The 8,460-nt window shown below is 39.8% G+C and overlaps 1 protein-coding gene and 1 pseudogene across 1 annotated transcript in view; one reads left to right on the top strand and one right to left on the bottom strand.

Annotated features, from left to right (window-relative positions):
* The window catches only part of Efhc2 (EF-hand domain containing 2), a 203,716-nt gene that overhangs the window by 59,843 nt on the left and 135,413 nt on the right, over window positions 1–8,460 (bottom strand). The gene's annotated exons all lie outside the window — the stretch shown is intronic.
* LOC101588719 lies at window positions 6,323–7,055 on the top strand (annotated as a pseudogene).

Genomic DNA, 8,460 nt, shown 5'->3' with positions numbered 1-8,460 from the left:
GGGGAGGCTGAAAACAGAAGGATCACTATAAGGCTGATCTGCGAAGTGGGACCCTGTACCAATACATAAAAAAAGAATAAATGAAAAGAAAAATTTAACCTGCTATGTATCACAACTCATGATGCTATTGTAACAAATTAATACAGGTACCAACACTAGCCTAAGAATAGACAGTAGACTGACTTAACAGAAAGGCGTGGCCTTATTTCCTAAGACCACTTTTTCTTTTTAAACTTATTTTTAGGTTCACAGATAGTTCAACCTACTCATTTGTGTACAGTTTTGTGGTAGTGACACAAAATCCATCTGACTCCCAAAAGACCCCCACCTCAACCGACTCAATTCAGGTGAAAAGAAGAGAGAGTTCCCTACTATTTCTCCAGGTAGAAGGTCCAAGTATAAAGAATACTATTTTCACATTCTGGATTCCAACTCAATGTATAACTAAAGGAGGTCTCTTCCCTGAAGCAATTTTCAACATACAGTGCAGGATTTCTCCACCTCTACAAATGAAGATGTACAGAGCCACAACCTTGAGGCGCTAAAGGACACCAAACTGGCCCCCAAATAATCAAAAACTAAATACTTAGTTTGAGGACTAAGTATTTTCAGTATTTTAATTCCCTGGAGTGCTGTAGTTAAGGCTGCTGTTAAACAAATTACCATAACAATGAATAGCTTAAAAACCTGTCTTGCTATACGTTTATGGCAAGAGCTTCAAGCGGGAAGAAAGTTTGTAATGGGGGCTTGAATTATGCGTGGCAGGGGCCACCAGCTGCCATCTCTCCTGAGGCAGCAAAGGAACTGCCACGCACATGTGCAGCTCCGTATAGCTGAGCTTCCTTCATGAGACGGTAGCCACTTGGTGCAAGGACTTCCTACATGGTAGTTCAGGCCTCGAAAAGGAAGTGTCATCCTTGGCAATGTATGATCTGTCTTTTGTGACTTGGACTTAAGAGGTCATAAGGCATCAATACTATCCTATTCTATCCTTGACAAGTGACACACAAGTTCAATTGAGATTCAAGGGGAGATGACAACGTCCTACCTCAGTAGAAAGAACAGCAAGTTAACATTAGAAGTGAGCATGTTGGGGGCCGGGAAGATAGCTCAGGGGCATGAGTGCCTGCCTGGCAAGTGTGAGGTCCTGAGTTTGATCTCTGGCACTGCAAAAAAAAAAAAAAAAAAAGAGCATGTTGTATGGGAAATAGTTATAGCCATCCTTAGAAAGCACAGTCCTCCACATGTGCATGGCCACTTCCTTCAGTAACTAGCACTCCTCAGTTCACTGTAATGTAATGAGAAAACTTTCACCCTCAAGAAATGAGAGTGGGGCTGGTGAGATAGCTCAGTAGTCTAAAGCACCTACTTAGAACAAGCTTAGCAAAGCACAGGGACTGCGGTTCAATCCCCAGCACCACATGCCAGCCAGCCCCGCCCCCTGGTGGGCTGAGCTGGCCACACACACACACACACACACACACACAAATTAAAAAAAAAAAAAGAAATGAGAGTGTATTACATAAGGAAATTGTTGAAAATAGTTAAGATAAAATATAAAGGACTAACTTTTCAGACTCCTTTGCAAGAAGAATTTACAATTTTTACAGTCAAAACATAAGAAACAACCTGGCCATGGTGGGACACATCTGTAATTCCAGTACTCTGGGAAGCCAAATCAGTAGAATCACAGGTTTGAATCCATCCTAAGCAATTTTAGCAAGACTGTATCTCGAAATAAAAAATTAAGGGGGAGGGAGGAGGTAGGGCTGGGGGTGCAGCTCAGTGCAAAGACCCTGGCCTTGGATTTAATCTGCGGTATCACGGGATAAAGCAGAACAAAATATGCATAAAAACCTATACGAATGATAGCCAACCTTTTAGAGCTTTCAATGATAACAAACAACCCACGGCGGCATAGGTTCACCAGCACTGATCTATACTGTACAGTGAGAAGAAAAAGGGCTAACACACCATCACTAGGGCTGGAGAGACAGCTCAGTGGCTAAAGTGTCTGCCTGGCACGCACAAGGTCCTGAGTTCCCAGTACCGGGGAATCTTATAAGAACTTAAAAATAATAAAAACTTTGCACCTCAAGTTTATATTCTCAAGTTTTTGAATTATTTTTTCAATATAAAATGTTTGTAGCCAATAAGAATTTCAAATAAGCATTTTCAGGTGTGTTTGTTTGTTTGTTTTTTGTTTTGTTTTGTTTTTTTTTAACTGGGGATTGAACTCAAGCCCTTGCGCTTGTCAGGGAAGCGCTTATTCTACTGAGTCATCTCCCCGGCCCCAAAATAAGCATTTTCAGAATACAAACTCATTGCCATTAGAGAAGCTGTATTTGGAGAAGTCTTTAAAGGACCTTTTCATACTTGACACCTGTTCAAATATTGTAGTACTTGAATTCAGCAAAATATCACAGTATAGTCCAATAGTCCATAATAGTTGTGGGTTATCAGCAGAACTGGCAATTGTCAGAAGTTGTTGACTTGAACCTTTTACAGCTCAGCAAATACAGTTTCTCTAACTGCAGTGGAACACCCATCTCTGACAAAATAAAACAAAAAAGGAGGATATAAATGAAAAACATTTTGTAGTGAAAAAAATATATATGTATATACAAAATAGATAGGATAGATATACAGCTACTTTCTCATAGTTCAGTGAGAAGAAAGATTTGTACTAAAATTGTTTAGACAAGAGATCATGCCTGCATCTTGTGCTATGAAAAACTACTATGAAGACAATAATATGCAACGCATTCATTATTGTTATTGTCCTACTAACCTGTTCTGAAACTGTCTCATTGCTATTTCTTTCTCATTAAAATAAAAAATTTTTAAAAAGAATACAAACTCACTACCTCCTCTGAGACATAGTACAATTTGAGATGGAGTATATACACTTAAAATGAAATCTAGAGGGCTGGTGAGATGGCTCAGTGGTCTAAAGCACCTACTTAGAACAAGCTTAGCAAAGCACAGGGACTGCGGTTCAATCCCCAGCACCACATGTCAGCCAGCCCCGCCCCCTGGTGGGCTGAGCTGGCCACACACACACACACACACACACACACACACACACAAATAAATAAAATTTTTTTAAAAAATGAAAGCTAGAGTCATAAAATTATTATAAGAAAATACAGGACAACACCTTGCTAACACTGAGGTAGCTCTTGGCAGGCTGCTTCAACACAATACAGAAAGCAAAAACCATCAAAGAAATTAGTGACCTTGTGGATCTGTGAATATAAACTGGTATAAAAACTTCGGTAAAATGTCTATGAGCTTTCAGGAAGGCTAAAATTATACCTAAGATATAATCCAACAATTCAATTTCTAGATGTTTAACTAAGAGAAATCAAAATATATGCTCACAAGATGATTTAAGGAAGTATGGTCAGAGCAAGCTTATATATATTACCAAAAGCTGGAAACAAGCCAGGCATCCAGCAGCAGCAGAATGAACAAGCAAATGATGGCACATTCATGCAATGGAGGGTAACTCAGTGCTGTAAAGGAAGGAACTACCGAGACACTCACTGGTAAGGACGAATCTCAACACACAAGGAAAGAAGCCGTAGAAGAGCGCATACTGCGTAGTTCCATTTCTATGAAATTGCAGCACAGAAGAAAATAAAACCAGTGGCTGGCCCTCGAATGGAGGATGTGAGCAAGAAGTGACCAGGGTGGAGCATGACCGAACTTTCTATAATGATAATGCTGAGTCTTAATGGGGAGTTGGGGGGCCGGGAAGATAGCTCAGTAGAATAAGCGCTTGCCTGGCAAGTGCAAGGGCCTGAGTTCAATCCTCGGTTCCACAAAAAAAAAAAAAAAAAGGGGGGGGGGGAGTTGGATTGCACAGGTATATGCAGTCAACAAAATTTAGTATATGTGCACTTCATGTTTGTGCATTTTATTGAATATAAATTTATATCAAAAGAGAAAAAACTATAAATAATTGGTAACCATGTAGAAATATTTAGAAATAAACGGTATCTATGACTTCCTTAGAAATATACGAATGTAAGATGGAATAATGGACATATACTAAATAGATGAATGAAAAAGAAAATCAAATAAGACACTGAAGTTACAATGGTAGATAAACAAACGTTCATGGTTTAGTCCTTTCAAATTTTTTGAACATTAAAAACCTTCATACAATGGTGGACAAAATGAATGGGTAAGATTTTGGAGCTAATCTGGTAAGAATCTGAAATTTATAAAAAAATATTCTATCTCAAAATTTAACAATCCTGACTATAAAATGAACATTTCTTCAGGAATGCGTATTTCCTGTACCTTACTCTTTCTACTGGCTAAAGAATACTAACACAATAGATGGATTCAATGTATTCCACTAGTGTCAATCTGATATTTTACTGGCTATTTTTGCTATTCAAGTTTGGTGTAATAAATATCGTATGTCTGCACACATGCACAAGTGTATGTGCACATGCATGCGCACACACACACGTGTGCCCCAACACATCTTCATAAATCCATTTGTCAAAATCTTCCAAATAACAAATTTCTACAAGTGAAAATACAAGGTAAAAAGGTCTTTAACTTTAGACAGATATTGCTGAACTAATCCAATCAATAGAAACTGAGGGCCGGCCAGATAGCTCAGCGGACTAACGTGCCTGCTCAGGCAGACGTAGTGCCGGCCCCACCCCTGGGGAGCACTGAGATGGAGACTGAGACTGGGCATGGGGGCATGTGCTTGGAATCCCAGCACTTTGAAGGCTGAAAATAGGAGGATCACTACAAGTCTGATCTGTGTAGTGAGACCTTGTAGACCCTGTACCTTTTAGATTTTCATTACTCTTTCAGATTCTCATTCAAGGGGCAGCTACCTGTTTTCTTTTTTCTAATTTCATACAAATGGAATTATACAGTATGTACTCATTCATATTGTTAAGTGCATCAGTAATTCTTTTCTTTATAGTACTGAGTTACCATTCCAATGTATGAATATGATTCCAGTATAACAGCTAAAAATATTTCATTCTTATCTCAGCTTGCATTATTGTTGGCTATCTCTTTTCAAGGTGAAAGATGATTTGTATACCTTCTATGAGTTATCTATTCTTGTCCCTGATTCATTTTTGCCTATTCATTTTATAGGAGCTCTTTATAAATTCCTAGTATTGGGGCCGGGGAGATGGCTCAATAGGATAAGCGCTTGACTGGCAAACGCAAGGTTCTGAGTTCAATCCCTGGTTCCACCAAAATGAATAAATAAATAAATAAATAAATAAATAAATAAATAAATTCCTAGTATTAATCCCTGGTTTATTTTACTAGTTTAAGTATTTTTTTCTCAGTCTGTCCTCTGTGTTCTAGGCTTGCTTATGATATCTTTGGCTGCAGAGAAATAGGTTTTTCCTCAGTTAACACAATCATATTTCCTTCATGGTTTTTAGACACTGTGCCCCATCAAAAATACAAAGCATTTTCTAGTCAATTGTCACAAAAGTTCTTCATTTTCTCCACTAATTCATTTTCTCTACTAATATGAAATTTTCTCCACATAGTAAAGTCCATACAAATAGACTTTTGCAATCAATGAGGCAATTCTTCCCCCAAACCTGAGAAATGAAACCTACTTTGTAATTTTGATTGGATTTCAAATTTGCAGGCTAATTTAGACAGAATTTCTACAGTACTTTACAGATCCTAGCCTCGCAGTTACCTCTGTGCGTGTGTGTGTGGTGAGAACACTTGACATTTACTCTTTCAGTAATTTTTAAGTACACAATATATTAGTATTGTTAGAGCCACCATGTTGTGTAATGGATCCCCAGAACTTAATCATCATAATTGTAACTTTTAAAAAGGCTTTCAAGTAGCCTTTCTATATTGGGGAAAATTTCTGTCTTATGTTCACTGCCTCCAAAGATGGGAGAACTCAATTTCCCAGGCTTCCTTGCAGCTGGGGACACACAGCTGACTCAGGGTCCACTATAAATCACAGGCATCGTAAATTCTTTTTTTTTTCAGGGCCAAATTTTTTATTGCAAGATGCTCCACAAGGCTTTTGACTATGGAGTACGTGCTCAGGAGGGCTGCAGGCAGTGGTCCCCATCTCAGACCCACTTTCCGAGAAGCGCCTCCAGCCCCAATTTGAAGGTTGTCTCCCCCGTTCTGTGGGCTGGTGGGCTCATCCGCGCGGGGAGGGAGAGCGGGAAAAATCAAAAGCTTGGCGCGTTCTGGCCGTGCGCTCTCCTTCCCTCCCCAACCGCCACCCCACCCCCAACCCCGCTCTGTCTGCTGTCCGCCTCTCGCTGCAATGCCCTGCTCCGCTGCCATGCCCTGCTCCGAAGACATCGCCGCCGCCGTGTCCCCCAGCAAGCAGGCCCGGCCCTCCGAGGCGGCGCTGCGCCTGCGCTTCGTGCGGCTGTCAGAGCACGCCAAGGCCCCGACGCGGGGCTCCGCGCGCGCCACCGGCCATGACCTCTACAGCGCCTATGATTGCACGATACCACCCATGGAGAAAGCTCTCCTGAAGACGGACTTCCAGCTCGCCCTTCCCTCTGGGTGCTATGGCAGAATGGCTCCACTCTCGGGCTTGGCTGCCGAACACTTCATAGATGTCGGAGCTGGGGTCATAGATGAAGATTACAGAGGAAATGTTGGTGCCGTGCTGTTTAACTTTGGCAGAGAGAAGTTTGAAGTGAAAAAGGGCGACCAGCTTATTTGTGAGCAGATCTACTACCCAGAGATAGAGGAAGTGCAGGGCATGGATGACACAGAAGGGGGTTCTGGAGGCTCTGGATCCACTGGGAAGAATTAAATAAAATTTAGGCCAAAAATGAGAACATGCCCTTTTTTCTTAAAAGTAGGCTTTTTAGCTGAGGTGCATTGATGTTTTACACATCTGTAAACTTAAAATTCTTAATTTGCTTGTGATGAAGGAAAGAGGATTTGTGTTAGTGCCACTTAGAAACTTTCTTGGGTTATCTGCCTAGGAGGACTGTGTAAATCTGATTTGTGGTGACCTGATGCAAAACTTAAAGTCATATGTATATGTGGTACAGATTTTTAAGTCACTAACTTAATTCAATAAACAATACCTCTTGACAAAAAAAAAAAAAGATGCTCCACAAAACCCTTTAAATTAGAAAGTTAAAAACAGGTACAGCAATGCCTTCAGCAGGAGGCTGTCAACAGGATCGGGCAACTTCTCAATTTTTCAGAATTTTGAGATAGTCTCACTAAGTTCCTAAGTTGCCTAGGCTGGGCTTGAACTTGTGATCCTCCTGCCCCAGCATGTCAGAGTGCTGGGACTACAGGTGTACATCACCACATCCAGCTAGGAACATTCATTTTATAACTCAAATCTTGATGAGTGCCAGCCTGACTGCTTTTTCTATGAGAACATTGAGGCCTCCTGGGCATTGGTGTCAAATCTCTGAGGAAGGCTTTCTTTATCTACTTGTCATAAATACATTTCTTGCCAACCCATGCCACTTATATTTGCTTTCCTGCTTCAGGATGATTCTCTTTATTGTCTTTTCTTCCTGAATCATGTGTCCATATATAGTTCCTCAGACTGAACTGGCCTTCTGGAGACATTGACAAGATAAATTGGCATCCATATTCTTCCTTTCTGTCTTTATTTTCTCCTGGAGAAGATGTTGGCTTCTAAGGAAACTCACTCACATAAAGGAAATATTTAAAATTGTATTATTATAATTTTAAAAGAAATTTCCACACACTAGTGTTGGCGCTTTTCCTACAAACGCACAGAGAACTTCCCACAGAGTTTGTCCAAAAACATAAATTCCTAAAACTGTATTCATTTTAGTCTTACACATTTGTTTCTGATCCAATTTATTTCTAGGGATTTTATAATTTTTGTTGATATGCTGAAGAATGTACCCACTTAAAGTATTTCCTAACTGGTTATTGCTGGTGCAAAGTAAAGCTATTGTTTTATATAAAATTGCCTTGCATTTAGCTACTTCCTCAAGTATACTTAATAGATCTATTTTTAGATAGATTATTGTAGATTTTTTTTCAGGTACAAATGATATTGGTTTCAAATTTAAAGACAGTATTTACTTAAGGTAGAACTACTTGCAGAGTAAATTTATTCTACTTATCTCAGGGCCATTTTATACAGTGATTCTTAAACATCAATTTCCATAATGACCAGAGGAAGAAAACAGTGCAATTTTATGCCTGGAAGACAGCCTTGTAGTGACTTAATCTAAGTCCTGCTGTGAGACAGTAAGGAATTGTAGATACTGGGAAGAGAGGCAGAGAAGTGGTGTTCTCTACGAAGGGCAAGTGCTATTTTACCCCAAAGAATTATTGCCGCAAGGAAATGTGGGTCTAGTGTCTATTTTCCAGGAGCTATGTTATATAGATTTTTATGTCCAAACTCCTAATTTTAAAACATGAAGGAAAAGCAAAAGCAAAAACAAACCAACAAAACAAACA

This window comes from Octodon degus, unplaced genomic scaffold, assembly GCF_000260255.1.
Source record: "Octodon degus isolate 3935 unplaced genomic scaffold, OctDeg1.0 scaffold00223, whole genome shotgun sequence".
NCBI lineage: Eukaryota > Metazoa > Chordata > Mammalia > Rodentia > Octodontidae > Octodon > Octodon degus.
This window is presented reverse-complemented; position numbering and strand designations above follow the sequence as displayed.